The 16371-nt window shown below is 45.3% G+C and overlaps 1 long non-coding RNA gene across 1 annotated transcript in view; it reads right to left on the bottom strand.

Annotated features, from left to right (window-relative positions):
* Window positions 1-10997: 10997 nt before the first annotated feature.
* LOC132685749 (uncharacterized) overlaps window positions 10998-16371 on the bottom strand; it is a 52916-nt gene continuing 47542 nt past the window's right edge. The window contains exons 3-6 of the long non-coding RNA XR_013553091.2: window positions 16097-16178; window positions 13880-13985; window positions 13262-13358; window positions 10998-11067 (exon numbers count right to left, since the gene is read on the bottom strand). This is a non-coding gene — a long non-coding RNA (uncharacterized LOC132685749). The remainder of the gene's footprint in view (window positions 11068-13261; window positions 13359-13879; window positions 13986-16096; window positions 16179-16371) is intronic.

Genomic DNA, 16371 nt, shown 5'->3' with positions numbered 1-16371 from the left:
TAAGTCTGCGTGGGGACTGACTGTTGTCCATTTGTCGGTGTCTGCTTGAAGCAATTTTCCAAAGGTAGGTTTCTTCATGTCAAAGCCTAACCAGGTGGTTGGGGTGTAGCTGAAGCAACAGAAGCCTGGGACCCCTTAAGGCAGCCAGTCCTCATGGGGCCTGTCACCCATATCAGTGGCTGCCTCAGAGGGAATTTCACAGGGCTAGAAACCTCCTCTTTTGAGGTTGTTGGGGATAAACCCTAGCTCCACAGGCCTGGAGAGCCTCAGTCACCCAAGGGCAGAATTCAGGGTATGTATTACACCTGTAGGAGCTATATAGTCCAGGGAAGCCAGGGACCTGGGACAGGCAGTGACAGCATAAGCCGTCTATAGATGAAGCTACTGGGGTTACGAAGCATCTGCCTAATTCCAAGGCTTAATCTACATAAATATGCATATTCCCATTAGGGGCAGAACCGGAGGAATCTGGGTTGCATTGGCAGAGCGGGACTAGGAGTGCTGACCATGGTACCTCCAATAAGAGACACCTGGGGGCCCCCTGATTACTGACAAACATCAGGGCTCCGTCGGGCAGCCAGTCCAAATGAGGACACTGTTGCCAGATTAAAGCTGTTGCCTCAGAAAGACTTTCTAGGAGTGGGCTCCTTCTACTCAGGGGACATTCAGGTAGCTGGGGTCACCCAGAGCTCCACAGGCCTGGAGTGCCCCTGCAGCCCAAGGCCGGGTGACAGGATACAGAGAACACATGAGCAGGCGTGGCAGTTCAGGCTAGCCAGAAACCTGAAACAGGGCGATGTTGGGGGAGGCTCATCACAGGAGAGGGCTATTAGGTGTACAAGGTATCAGCCTAATGAGCAAAGCCTACCTGCACATTATGGAATATTCCTCCCCCTCCCCCCAAAAACAGAACTGGAGGTTTATTGACTGCCTTACTAGGAAGTGACCTGCCTGGCAGGACAGGGTATCTGCCATATGGAGGCACAGGGAGTCCTGATTCCTAGAGAAGCCCTGGAGCCCAGCAGGTGGCAAATCTACCTGGTAACTGACTGTCACCCTTTTGCACCCATTGGCTCAGAGCAATTTTCAAAAGGTGGGCTCCTTCCACACCAGACGCTATGCTGATGGTTGAGGCCTGGTCTGAATTTCACAGGGCTGGAGAGCAGGGTCTGCCCAAAGCCAGACTTTGGGGTACATGCTGCCCATATGCAGGTCTCCCAGGTAAGAGGTAGCCAGGGACCTAGAAAAGAGGTCAAACATCCAGAGATATCAGGTCCCAGAAGCATGCTCTTGGGGTATAAGGAATCTGCCTAATTCTAAGCCTCTAACCTACATAAATGTAAACATTCCCTCGGAGGTCATAGCTAAAGTAATCTGGATTGCCTTGCCCTGAATGGATCATATAGATGCCATGCTTCCTCCAGTAACAGATTCATGGAATCCCTGATTGCTGGAGAAACCAATAATCCTATCAGGTACCAGTCCAAATGGGGAATGCCTCTAGTTTAAGCTGGAGCCTCAGGATGATTTTAGTGGGTGTGGGCTCTCTCCACCCTACAGGTCAGCAGGTATTTGGGGACCAGCTTGACCTTCACAGGCATAGAGGGTCCAACAGCCAGGAACCAGTTGACAGAGTATGGACAAGTCAAGCATAGGCCCTATTAGTCAAAGTAGCTACAGTAACCAGGGACCTGGAACTGGACAGTGTTGGCTAAGGTTGGGTCACAAAAGGGGGCATTTGGGATACCTGCCATCTGCCTAATTCCAAGGTTTAGCATACAAAAAGACACACATTCCTGCTAAAGGCAGAGCTAGAAGAATCTGGACTGCCTTGCCTCAGTGAGGCAAAAAGAGATGGCTGAGAAACCCTGTAATAAGCAACACCTGGGATCCTTGATTGCTGGAGAAGCCTGAAATCCCATTGGGTAGCCACTCCAAATGGGGGCTGACAGTCAGTAGTTTAAGCTGAAGCCTCAGAAGGAGGCTTCAGGCTCTCTCCACCCTACAAGCTAGAAGGTGTTTGAGGACAGGCTTGAGCTCCACAGGCCTGGAGGGCCCCAAAAGCCAAGGGCCAGCTGACAAGGTATGGGCCATACACGTACAGGCCATGCAGGTCAAGATGGTCAGAAGGAGGCTATTAGGGTACATGGCACCTGCCTAATTCCAAGGCTTAACCTCCACAGATGCATATACTCCCCCTGAAGACAGAGCTGCAAAAGTAAAGTTGGGCTTGACCGGGCAGGGCTGGGCTAGATGGCTGGAGTTCCCTCCAGTAAGAGACACCTGAGAGCCCTGATGACTAGAGAAGCCTGATATCCCATCAAGAAGTCAATGCAAATGGGGACAGATTGTCTTCAGTTTTAAGCTGCTGCCTCAGAAAGATTTTTCAGAGGGTGGAGCTTACTCCCCGCTGATGTCATTCAGGTGGTTGGGGTTAGGCTGGAGTTCCGCAAGCCTGGAGTGCCCCCTGCAGCCCAGGACCAGCTGGTCGTGTGCAGACAGCGCATGCGTGGGCCTCCTAGGTTAAATTGGCCTGGGATCTGGAATAGGGCGGACTTGGAGGTTTTTCAACTGCCTTGCTAGCCAAGGGTCAGGCCCACAGGAGAGGGTATCTGACATGTGGAGACACCGAGGGGTCCTGGTTCCTACAGAAGCTCAAGACCCCATCAAGAAGCAAGTCCACATGGAGACTCTCCTAGTAGAAGCTGTCAAATAGGAGCAATTTTTATAAGGTGGGCCCCCTCTCGCTGGCAGCTACGAAGGTGGTTGGGGTCTAGTCAGTGTTTCACAGGCTCTGAGGGCTCGGTCTGCCCAAGACTGGCTTACAGGGAATGTATGTACCTGCCTGGGTGGTGTAGGTCTGGGGAGCCAGGGTATCTGGAAGAGGGCAAGCATGTGGAGATGCAGGCTCTTGGAGTTACAAAGTATCTGCCTACTTCCACGCCCTAACCTACATAATTGTGCATATTCTCACTGAAGAAAGTCCTTGAGTAATCTGGAGTATCCCCCAATAACAGACACCTGGGAACTGTGATTGATCCAGAGGCCCAGACCTGAGGAGACAGTATGTCCTCATGGGGATTGATTGTTGCTCATTGCCGCAGTGAAACGGCAGTGATAGAGTACGTATTGTGCATGCACAGGTCAGGGTAGTCGGGGATCTGGAACAGTGTAAGTGCCCTGTGGGGCTGGGTCACGAGAGCAGGCTATTGGAAGTACCTGGCATCTGACTCTTCCCATACTTTAACCCACACAAATGTGCATACTCCCCCTGAAGGCAGAGCTGGAGAAATTTGGATGGCCTTGCCAGGGAAGGGCCAAGCAGGATGGCCAGGTACCCTCCAGTAAGAGACACCTGGCTGGGAACAATCGTGGGTGAAGCCTGGGACCACCTCCAGCAGCAAGTCCACACGGGGACGTCTGTCAGCCTTTTGTAGCTATTAGCTCAGTGCAGTGTTTGAAAGCTGGGCTCCCTCCACACTAGAGGCTACAGAAATGGTTGGGGTCTGGCTGGATTTCACAGGCTTGGAGTATCAAGTGTGCCAGAGGCCAGCTTAAAGATTGTGTAACCGAGCATGTATGAGCTGTGCACATCAAGGTAGCCAGAGACCTGAAACAGACCAAGCTTCATGAGAGGTAGGGTTCACAGGAAAAGACTCTTGGGGCTAAAAATAATCTGGCTAAGTCCAAGCCCCAGCCTACATAATTGTGATTGATATACAAAGGTGCATATTCCCCGTGAAGGCAGACTTTAAGTGGTCCGGACTCCCCTTGCCAGGACTAGATCAATGGGATAACAGCAGTATCCTGCAGTAAGAGACACCTGGGAACCTTGATTGACGCAGAAGCTCAGGACTTCACACAGTAAGTCAACCTGTGAAATGACTGTTGCCCATTTCTACAGCTGTCTCAGGGCAATTTTCAGGAGGTGGGATTAGTCCCCCCCCCCCCCCCCCCCACTGTTGAGGCACCAAAGCAGGCTATTGGAAGTAGCTGGTGTGTTCCTGTTTTCAAGATTTTAACCTACACAAATGTGCACATTCCCCTGGAAGACAGAACTGGAGAAATCTGGTTGGCCTTGCCTGGACTGGGCCTGATGGCCAGTATACCCTCCAACAAGAGACACTTAAGAGCCTTGATTGTTGGAGAAGCCAGATACCCCATCAGGCAGCCAGTCCAAATGGGGGCCGTGACCAATCTAAAAGCTGTTGCTTTAGACAGATTTTCAGGGGTATGCTCCTTTGTCCTGGAGGCTATGCAGATGGTTGGATACTGGTCCCAGCTTCAGAGGCCCAGAGGGCGTGTGGTGCCTCCAAACTGAGTGCATACTGCACATGCTCAAGTCACACAAATCAGGGAAGTGAGGGACCTGCAACAGGGCAAGTGCTCAAGAGGTCTGGTTTCAAGAGTGAGCTCTTGGGTGTCCCTGTCACCTGCCTAATTCCAAGCCCTACCTTACACAAATGTGCATATTCTCCCTGAAGATAAATCTGAAGGATACTGCCCTCCTTTGTTAGGGCAGGGCTGAGCAGACCAGCTTGGGTATCTATCCTCTAATAAGAGACACCTGGGAGTCCTGGTTGATGGCAAACCCTGGGATCCCTACAGGCAGCAAGTTTAAGTCAAGACTGATAGTGGCCAATTTGCAGCTTCTGCCTCCATGTGATGTTGGGGCTGGGCCCTCTCCACCAGCCTGGAGGGCCCCCCCCCCCAACCGCTGCCTCAGGCCAGCTGAAGGGACATAAACCACCCATGCATGGTCAAAGAGGTTCGAGGTAACCAGGAACTTGGAAGAGGGTATAGATCCAGGCAGACCATGTCAAGGAATAGGATGGTGTGGACAAAAGGCATCTGCCTCAGTTCAAACTGTAACCTATGCAAATACACATTTCCTTTGAAGGCAACTGGTCTGCCTTGACTGGGCAGGGCTAGGCTTTCTCACTGGGGTATTTAATAAAAGGCACCTGGGAATCCTGGTTGTGAAGAAGCCCACAACCCCTTCAGGCAAGATGTCTAAATGGAGACTGATAATGGCCAATTTGCAGCTGCAGTCCCCACACCTCTCCCCCCCCCCCCCCCAGTGATATTTGGTGGTGGACACGCCCCACATCCTAGCCTATGTAGGTACTGGTGTCTGACACCACGACCACTCCTTCGAGGTTCCCATTTGTCTCAGGGGGATGAACTGCACAGGTGGCACAGTTCGGGGTGGCCAGAGACCAAGAACAGGGCACTGGTCTTGGGAGGCTGGAATAGAAGAGTGGTTCTTAGGGACAAGATGCATGAGTACTTGCAATACCTGTCTCACCCAAGGGGCAATATCCCCTCTGAATCGGAGCTCAAGGCCACTGGACTGCCATGGCAATACCTATCCATTATATTCCCCCTCAAGACAGAACTGGAAGTTTCTCAACTGCTTTGCCATGGAGGGGCAGGGTGTACAGGACAAGGTATCTTCCATTAGGAGACACCTGGGAGTCTTGATTCCTAAAGCAGACCTGGGCCCCATCAGGCAACAAGTCCACATGGGGACTCACTGGTGCCCATTTGCCAACTTCAGAACATTTTTCAAAAGGTGGGCTCTCTCCATGCCAGAGGCTATGCAGGTGGTTGTTGGCCTGGCTAGAGTTCCACAGGCTTGGAGGGCCAGGTCTGTCCAAGGCCAGCTTAAAGGTATGTTCTGTGCATGCGCAGTATGCACAGGCCAGGGTAGCCAAAGATCTGTTACAGAATCAGGCTCTTGGGGTTACAAGTCCTCTGCCTTATTTCAAGCCTTAACCTATACAAATGCACTCATTTCCCCTGAAGACAGATCAGGAGGAAGCTGGACTGCCTTGCCAGGGTGTTGCTGGGCAGGCTGGCAGGACTATCCTTTAATAAGAGAGACTTGGCAGTCTTAGTGGCTACAGAAGTCCAGGACCTGCCAGGCAGGTGGTCAGATGGGTACCATTTCAAGTTTAAAGGTGACACCTAAAAAGATTTCAGGACTGAGCTCCATTTACCCTGGAGGCTCTGCCAGTAGATGTGTATCAGCCCAACTTCACATGCCCGAAGGTCCTTGGCTGCCAAAAATCAGATATTGGGGTACATACTGCGCATTTCTTGGCCATGTAGATTTGGAAAGCCAGAAACCTAGAATCTGCAATGTATGGAGAATCCAAGTCTCAAGAGCAGTCTCTTGGCCTTCCATGGCATCTTTTTTTATTCCAAGCCCTAACCAACCCAAATGCACATATGGGGGGAGCCAAGGCATGCCACCTAAAATGGGCCACTTTGGCATATTAACAATTTTGAATTAAAGTTATATAAGCAACAGTACAAGGAAAGCACTTAGACTTCCCCCCTCCTTTGTCTCCTGAAAGCAGGGAAAATATCTCATAAATAAAGAGGAGACATCTTGTACCAGGAGGTAAAGAGGCATCCGATCACCAGAGTTCAGGAACTCAGAGTCAAGAAGGCTGTATAAACAAGCATTTTACTTTTACCAATTTACTACCACTGCCCAAATTCTGTTTAAAATCCCTTACTAACTGAAGCTCTCAAACAAGTTTTCTTTGTCCTGTCAATTCCTCACAGATTTATCGCTTCTTTTTCTGAAAAATATAAGAGCTGCCTGCCTTAGTCATTTGAGTCTCAATTTTAATATTGGGCGTCTGTGCACATGAAATTAAACTTTGCTTTTTTTCTTCTATTAATCTATCTCATGTCAGTTTAACTCTTAAGCCAACTAGAAGAATCTTGAAGAGTACAGGAATATTTTGCCTCCACAACACTTGGTGAAATCGGCAGGATAAACTTCCCTGGCTGAACACAACTGCAGCTGAGAGATCCTGAGACACCCAACAAACACTGGAAGTAGGTAGGAATTTTTGCCACATCGGCCCCTGGCTCTCTGCCTGGGGGAGGGTGGGGCTAATGTATTTGAAACAAGTTAGAGGCCTTTTTCTCTCTCTTTCTACATTTAGATTAGCTCTAGAAAATATTTGTGGAACTGGTTGCTTGGACTTGATAACTCTAGTAATTTTGATAGAATAGTCTTCTCCTCAGACTCATGTCTGTTTGGACAAACTTTGCTGTGGGTTTTCTTTGTAAGAACCAGACGAAGTTTTGCCTTTCATCCTGTGCTATGTCCTAAGAGCTCAGCTTCGTGACCAACAAGAATATTCTCTTTGTCTCTACCATCCAGAGGGTGCATTTACTTGGATGTACCTTGGTGGTCAGTCTAATGGACTGGGGCTTTGAAACACAAGGTTATAAGCAGGACTTTCTGTCTGGCAAAGCCAGCTTTCAGGGCAGTTTGTCATAGAATGTTACAGCCCATAAGGGACCTTCATCATCCTACCCTTTGTTGCTTCTTATCCCTGGAAAAGTTCCATTCCAGTAGTACCTGCCTGGTGACATAGATGAGGGGGTCTGAGACTGGAGACCTCTTACATTTTCGTGGGAGACCAGAGACACTGTCTTCACCACACCATCATTGCTATTATTGGACAAGGATCCATTATCCAATGCACAACAAGCCAAATACTGATGCTGGTTTTGTGGCAGAGAAAAAGGGTTTCATTGCAGGATTCCAAGCAAGGAAATAGGGAAAAAAATTCTCAAATATGCCTCCCTGAAGGGTTATAGTTGAATGTATTTAAGGATAAGGGGTCAGGATGTCACAGGGTATGTAGGTTGAATGGAATATGCTGATTGGTTATAGGGGAAATGGGAGATGTCTTCCTTTCTGAGATGGGAATTCAGGAATCATGTCTTTTCATGGGACATATGTTCCTTAAATGGCAGGATAAGCATGGCAAGTGAGAGAGATCTCAGAGTGTGTCATTAAAGAGGTTACTTTCATTTACTCTTGGTCTCTTCTGTGTAACTGCACGAATTCCTCCTGGTTTGCTCCAGTCTCAGCTAGTCTTGCTGGTGGTCAGTCAACTTCTGCAAAACAAGCTCATAAATCAATCAGGTTAACCAGTGTGTCCTTAGAGTGGAAGAGCCAAGCATTTTTTAACTCAGCATATTGGTTTTAGTCTTCTCTATCATTTGATCATTCCACTGTCTTGAGGGAAGACAGGGATGATGATCACTCTGGCTACTTCCTGCTGATTTTAGAGGCACAGTTTGGGGTTTGAGGAATGAAATTCTTTTGTACCTAGTTGGAAGCATTTTCTTGTTTCCAGCTTTGTATGTACATTTTGCATGACCAGGATAGGAGTTCCTTCTTTGACCATCTTAGAGTAACACTGTGCACACATTTTGTCATTCCAAATCTAGTAATTAGTATGATGAATATGGACATGTCCATTTTTATTAGTCCTTATACTATTAATCAATGCCTTGGAGGATCCATGAAAATAAACCTGAAAACCAGTCTGATCCCAGAATATCTTCTGAAATCTCTTGAAGCCAGGCAGCCTGTTGTCTAATTTTGTTTAGGTGAGCCTCTACTTTATAGGGAGTATTAGTATAGACACAGAGACATGTTTGCCACCATACAGATTCCCTCCTGCTCAGCCAAAATATAATCTAAAGCTATCCTTTTGTCCAAGACTACTTCTGCTAAAGAGTCCAGATACTTCTGTTGAGCTGCTATAACTAAAGCAGTTTTATTGGCTAACATTTCCAAATTATAGATGGGTTTCTAGTCATATGTTCACGGGTTGCCACTTCCCCATGATAATAAAGTTCTTCCAAAGAAATAGCCTGTTCCATCTTCCTGATACTCTGATAGGTAACCTTGCACTTTTCCGCAAATTGAGTGAGTCACTGTCTAATATGGACCTACCCTCTAGTTCTAGTTCTGGAAAATGTTTTTTAAAGAATTGTTACAATGCTGAGCATCACTGGAATCATGAAATTTATACTATATGCCTATAAAGGGGAAGGGATTCTGTTAAGGTATGCATTATTTTATAACTTTTAATTTGCACATAGGAGAAAAGAAGAATATAATTAGTACACCTCTGCTGAACTAAAGAGAGAGATACTGGGCCCGAAAAATGTAAATTTGTGTTAAATAGACCATTAGTTACCACCTGTCTGTTAGCAAATGTCTGGTATTTATGACCATGGGTTCCAGTGCCCTTGCATGAGCTACTAAAGGTCATTAGGAGGATCTCTAGGAGGAGTTAAAAAGAAACAGGGGACATATGACCCTCTGTTAACTATTCTGACCCAAGAGGTTAAGTCCATAGGGTTCTCTCCATAGAATGCCATGAAGTTAGGCACATTTCAGAAATTGGTTATGAGCATAACTATGGGGTCAGCATGATCATTTATGGAGAAGGGCTTCAGGTGACATATCCAGCAATCAGACAAGTTACCAGGAGAAGCTTAAGTCTGTAAAATTCTAACCATGGAATTATCTTTCCAAGCAAGAGATAACTACAGAGAAAAACCAACAATTGGCAGTAGTCATATTCCTCTGTTAGTCTGATTGTCTGCTGAATAACAAACAACTTATAATCTGTCAAGGCTCCCAAGAATAGTTGGCAAATTCCCGTTCTGAAAGTGACTGAGTGAAGTCTGTGCTTGGGATGTGCCACCATCCAAGGTTAGGGCCATCCTGGCTTTTATGCTTTTGACTTGAAAAATTCCTGTCTCCAGTCTTGTTCTGATAAGTAAGTCACGGTGATTGGATCGGCTGTTTTGGTACCAGCTTCACACAGGAATGATGAATCCTAGCTTGACACCTTTTAACTTGATAGAAGAGTGAGTAACCAATAAGACCTCACATGGTCCCACCCACCATGGCTAAAGCTATTCTTCAGGGTGTTTGTTTTTCTAGGATTTGAACAGCAACCAGTCACCAGGACTCAAATGGTACAATGGCACATCTGTAGGGTACATCCTTCCCTGGAAGCAAACATGAAATGGTGTGAAATTTGCACCGAGAGATTCCACATATTCTACAGTGTCAAGTTCTCTTACCCCAGTTCCCTCCAGATCTCCTAAATGATATTCAGAACAAAGGAAAGGTCTAGGTCTCCTATACATCATTCCATAAGGGCTCAATGGGAGCCTGCTTCTAGGAGCCACCCTTATCCTAAGCAGAGCCACCAATAAGGCTTTTTCCCAAGTCAGGTTAGTTTCCTGAGAGATTTCTGCTAATGTTTTTTTTTTTTTCTTCCAAAGCTATGGTTTATTGTTTTTAGTCTTTCAGTTGTGATCTCAAAGAAGCATGTGATCTCCAGTGAATACCTAGAGGCCCAGAGACTTCTTGAGTAACTTTGGCCACAAAGGCTCCTCTGTTATCAATCTGGAAGGAAAAAGGCAACTCAAACCTTAGAATAATTTCTTTTTATAAGGCTTTAACTACTTCTGAGACTTTTTTTGAATGGCAAGGAAAAGCTTTTACTCATCCAGTAAAAGTATCTATAAATAGGGGAGGGTGGGTGATGGGCATTGAGGAGGGCACCTGTTGGGATGAGCACTGGGTGTTGTATGGAAACCAATTTGACAATAAATTTCATATATTAAAAAAAAAGTATCTATAAATACTAAGTATTTAAAGTTACTGGTAGTCTTTGGTTATCACCTTAAAGTCTATTTGCCAGTTTCTCCAGCCCTGTTCCCTTGAGTTTGAACTCCCTAAGTCCAGATGGGGGCTAGTCTTTGTTTTGTTTGTTTTTTTGTTTGTTTTGCATAAATCCTTTATTTTTGTATTACTTTCTGAATAATCCTTTGTATATTGCATCCTAGAGTGTACATTTCTATCCAATGGAAGTTAGCATCGCTTCCATAATGGGTACCCTAAAGAATGTGGCTAATAATGTCTTCAATAAAGGGTCACCTGGGTGGCTCAGTCGGTAAAGCATCTGACTTTGGCTCAGGTCATGATCTTGTGGTTCATGAATTTGAGCCCCGCGTTGGGCTCTGTGCTGACAGCTCAGAGCCTGGAACCTGCTTCGGATTCTATGTCTCCCTCTCTCTGCCCCTGACCAACTCACGCTCTTTTATACATAAATAAATGTTAAAAAAATAAATTATTTATTCTATAAGGTGTTTGGGGCTCAGCACAATTCCTTGTTTGTTGTAAATCCAGCCTTCTTTGGTGTATTTGTAGTCAATACCCTGAAAAAAAAAAATGCAGATCCCCAATTAGATTCCTATTCATTAGCTCTGTCAAGAACTTCAGGGGGAATATTTGAGATAACTGTGTGTTGCATCCATGTCCAGAATGAAGGTTATTTGAGACATTGGAGTGTTAATTCTCACTGCTAAGTTGGCAGCCTGATCTGCCTGATTATTTCCTTGTGCAATCAAGCACTCTGATTTTTGGCACCTTGGACAAGGGACTATATAACTACTTCTTTGGGTTCATTACTGCCTCAAGTAAATCCAAAATTTCCTTAGGATGTCCCTGCCCCTCCCCAAGGTGAAAAGTCTCCTTTCCTTCCAAATATTCCCATGAGCATGTACTGTGGAAAAGGCATTTTTAGAATCACTATATACAATCAATCTGTTCTTTTTTCCTAGATATAAAGCTTGGATGAGGATATTAAATCCTTTTGCATGAAGGTACCTGGCAAAAAGGCTTTGGCTTCCAAGGTTTGTTGATGGGTTAGTCTTCTGCTTACTGTGGTCCATAAAGTTAATCCTGGAAATGATCAATGTTTCCAAGTTTGGATCCTTAAGAGGTATATCTGTCAAATCAGGGGGGCTAGAATAAACTTGCTCAATTACTTGAATACAGGTGTGTATGTGTTCATCATTACTGGTTGGAAGTAACATGGCTGGATTTAAAGTTGAGACAGATTTTAGAATAACATTAGGATTGTCCAATAATATTGCTTGATATTTGCCCAATCTACCAGACATGAGCCAATATCCTTTTTGTTCCAGCAAAGGAAGAACACAGTGGGAAGTATGTACTGTGGTAGGTTGTCTCAGGATAAATTTTTCTGCTTCCTGGAAAAGATCACAAGTTGCTGCCACAGCTCATACATATGCCAACCCCACTGTCACTATAGGCAACTGGTCTTCTCATGTTACCAAGAGTCTGTGTTAACACTCCAAGACTCACCCTCTATCTTTCATGAATGGACAAGTCTAAAGGCTTTCTTATGTCTGGAAGTCCCAGTGCTGGTGCCATGAACAACTTTTTTAATGACTTGGAATGGCTGGTGACATTCTCCTGTCCAATTATGGAGTTTATTGTCTCCTCAGTTGAGGGCTTCATTGAAAGGTTTAGCTCTGAATCCAAAGTTGGGAATCTAGATACAGCAGAATTCTGCCATACCTAAAAATCTCCACAGTTGCCTCCAGGTAGTCAGCATGGCAACCCTGATTAATGCCTCTTTCCCTATCAGGGAGCAAACTTCTGTGCCCCTGAAGCCATTCAAGCAGAAAACATTTTACTTGTTGAGAAACTCGTCCTCTTTCTTGGACATCTTATCCTCAGTCAGCCAGAAAGTTCTGAGTCGAAATGGTCTTTAGTCTCTGGTCTTACCAGCTATCAAAATGTCTTCCACATATTAAAGCAAGGCACCCTCTGTGGGCTGAAGTTCTCACAGATCTTTAGCTAGAACCTTACCAATAATGGTGGGGACCTTCTTAAATCCTTGGGGGAGTACCATCCAGGAACACTGCTCCTTAATCTTAGTGTCCAAATCTTCCCATTCAAAGGCAAATAGATCTTGAGATTCTGGACTTAGAGGCACATAGAAAAACCCATCCTTGAGCATGGTGAACCAGTGAAAATCTTCAGACAAGGTGATAACCAAGGTTTAAGGATTAGGTACCACCAAGTGGCTATGTTCCATTATTTGTCTAGTTGCTCTGAGGTCTTGAACAAAGTGATATTCTTTTGTGCAGGCTTCTGAACCAGCGAGATTGGAGTGTTAGGAGGTGAGTGACAGGGCTGAATTAGTCTCATTCCAAAAGGCAATCACCAGAGGCTAAAAACCTCATTTAGAACGTTCCCTTAGGGAACACTGTTTTAGGTTTGGAATCTTCGCCTTAGGGCAAAGCCTCACCTGGATAGGTGTTAAGATTTTTGCCCAGGGGCCTCTGGGTGGCTCAGTAGGTTAAGCACCCAACTTTGGCTCAGGTCATGATCTCACAGTTTGTGGGTTCGAGCCCCGTGTTGGGCTCTGTGCTGACAGCTTGGAGCCTGGAGTCTGCTTTGGATTCTGTGTCTTCCTCTATCTCTGCCCCTCCCCTGCTCACACTCTGTCTCTCTCTCTCTCAAAAATAAATAAATGTAAAAAAAAAAAAAGATTTTTGCCCATCTGGTCCTCCCATCTGCCCAAATGTTGGGGTTTACCTCTTGTAGAATCTCTTCTGACATATTCATAGGCTGTTACTCTCCTCATTGTAATATTGCCTGGAATTCGGAAGCTGCTCTGCTGGTACTTTAATATCTATTCACCCAGACAAAAAAGTGACTTGAGCATTGAGCTTATTCAGCAAGTCCCTTCTGAATAGTGGAGAGGGGCACTCAGGCACATACCAAAAACTATATTTCAAATAAGTTTTTCCAACCTGACAACCTAGGGGTTGAAAGAAGAGTCTTTACAAAGGCTCTCCTGATACTCCCATTACTTTCATAAAGCATAATTTTATTAAGTGAGTATTTAATACAGAATAGGTGGTGCCTGTGTTAATCATCCCGTTTTCTCACTTTCATTTGTGCCCAGGGATCCTTGTGAGAAAGGTTAATGGAGCCTGTGGATTGTAATAGAGTGTGAGCTTTGTCACTCTTGGTCAGTCTTAGTAAGCAGGGATATTTCAAGAGTAATGAGATCTTGCTCCCATTTCCCCCAGTACCTTTATTTAATCTAGGGGCAATTCTTTTCCAATGGTTTTCTTGTTTACAATAGGCACACTTCCAAGGCTCTCCTGTGAAGCATGCTTTCTGATTCTGATTGTCAGGAATTCTTACCTTGGCTTTGTTACCTTTTCTTTGTCTATCCTGCGTGAGGGCAGTAGCAAGCAAGGTCACTTGTTCCATCTTGCACTGTTATTTTTTCTCCTGTTCTTGGTCTTTGCTGTTAAAGAGCATAAAGGCAATTTCTACCAATTGTGACATAGACATTTCTATGGCCCCTTGCAACCTCTTAGTTTCTTTTGGATACCTATGACACTGGCATAATTCCCCCTATCATTTGCATCTCAGTTGGGGTCAGCAGCCAGCACCACCATGGTAACTGCAGCCCTTATCGGATTGGCTAGAGCCTCAGCATGAAGCTTATCAGCTTCTTTTAACATCATTCTCCACTCTTCTGGCATAAGGAGAATGATCAGTAAACTATGTACATTTGCACAGATGAGGTTATGGGTGGCAAAATTGGGAGAACAAGTTTTTCATTCTTTTTGGGTCATCTTTATGTGTTGGCATATTATTTTTCCAATTAAACAAGTTGAAATTAGAAAAAGGGAATGTGCCCAAATCATTTCACCAAGTTGGTCACCATTATTTATTTCCCCAGTGGACACTTGCCTTAAAGGGAATTGCCCTGCCTAAATTTGAATGGTTCCCTGGCCAAATTTTGCTCCCTGCCCTGCTGGGTATGAGAAGGAGAGACTATTCCTTTTTGTTCTGACTCCTCATGAGCCTGGGACCCTAACAGCCCATGGCTCTGAGGCTTGTGTAGCTGGAGCCCCTGCTGCACCTCCATATGGAGGTGGAACTGGAGCCTTTGGTGAATTCAGCTGTATTAGTTGAGAGGTCATCCTCTTGATCATTAGACTCTGATAAAACAATGCCCTTTGGGGGTTGCTTGTACCATAATCTTGTATTTCTTCTGTACCAGCTTGTTCTCATACAACAGCATGAAAGATTGTACATACAGAATTTCATCCATCTCACTTATCCTCTCTCTTACATAACGATTCTAACTGGAGTATAGTTTTATAATTCAAAAACCCATTTCCAGACCACCTTTCTCCTGAGTCCATGGAGCCTTGTGGCCAAGCAGTATTACAGAAAAATATCACCACTTTTTCATGGGATAACTACAAGTTGCCCAGTTTCTAAAATATTTTTTTAATATTTATTTATGTTTGATACTGAGAGAGACACAGCATGAGTGGGGGAAGGGCAAAGAGAGAAGGAGACACAGAATCCTTAGCAGGCTCCAGGCCCTGAGCTGTCAGCACAGAGTCCAATGCAGGGCTCAAACCCACGAACCGTGGGATCATGACCTGATCACAACCTGAGCCAAAGTTGGATGCTTAACCAACTGAGCCACCCAGGTGCCCCTGCCCAGTTTTTAAGTATGCATGCCAAAGGACTGCAAGAAGGGATCAAATTACTATTACCCATGCTTGGGTTTTAATTTACTTCCTTTATCCTAACCAAGATATTGCCCATACAATGATAGCAAAGCTAGATACGCGTGATCAAGAATTCAACAAACAAGGAAACGAGAACTTCTTTGGGTGGGATCCTTAACTCTTCCTTGAGTGTCAGGATTTCCCCCAACCAAGGCTTCCTTTCAGAAGTCAAAGCTTCCTTGTGGAAGTCTATCAAGGCCCCTAAATAAGGATCAAGGAGAAGAGAGGAAAAACTTGTGCTGTCACACATAAAGTATTCAACAACAGACTTTTTCCAAAGCAAGTCCTGTTTTTCCACCTCAAAAATGAAACTAAAGTGCTGAAGGCTGGCATCATCCCACTGTGGGGGAATCCCTAGATATCTAAGCAGCTACTAGGCCCCTTCACAGAATCCCAGGCAAGCAAGAGGTGGCAAACCACAGGCAGGTGTTCGGAGAGGACTGAGAGTCCTTCATGATCACCAATTTTGTTACCAGACAAGAGCCCATTGCCCAGTGCTCAGCAAGTCAAACACTGATGTTGGTTTTGTGGTAGAGAAAAAGGGTTTCATTGCAGGGCACCAAGCAAGGAGATGGGAGAAATTTTCTCAAATCTGCCTCCCCAAAGGATTGCAATTGGATGTATTTCAGGATAAGGGGTCAGGATATCACAAGGTATATTGTGTGGATGGAATGTGCTGATCAGATATAGGGAAAAAGGGAAGGGAGGTGTCCTCCTTTCTGAGTATGGAAATTCAGGAATCCTATACTTTCATGGGACACATGTTCATTAAATGGTGGGGTAAGGGTAATGGTGAGGGAGATGTGAGGTTATTTTCACTCACTCTTGGTCCATTTTGTGCAGCTGCAAGAATTCTTCCTGGTTTGCTCCAGTCTCAGCTAGTCTTGCTGGTGGTCAGTCAACTTCTGCAAAACAAGCTCATAAATCAATAAGGCTAACTAGAGTTTCCTTAGAGAATAACAGTCAAGCACTTGTTAATTCAATGTTTTGGTCTCACTGCCTGTGGAATGAAGATCTTTGCTTTCTTAGCCTATTTTTGGGAGTAAACTTTTGGATCATGGGTGCTGTATTATCTGTGCCCTCTCTGGGGACGTTTCT

Source organism: Panthera onca, chromosome F1 (assembly GCF_046562875.1).
Source record: "Panthera onca isolate mPanOnc1 chromosome F1, mPanOnc1 haplotype 2, whole genome shotgun sequence".
In the NCBI taxonomy this organism is placed as follows: Eukaryota; Metazoa; Chordata; class Mammalia; order Carnivora; family Felidae; genus Panthera; species Panthera onca.
This window is presented reverse-complemented; position numbering and strand designations above follow the sequence as displayed.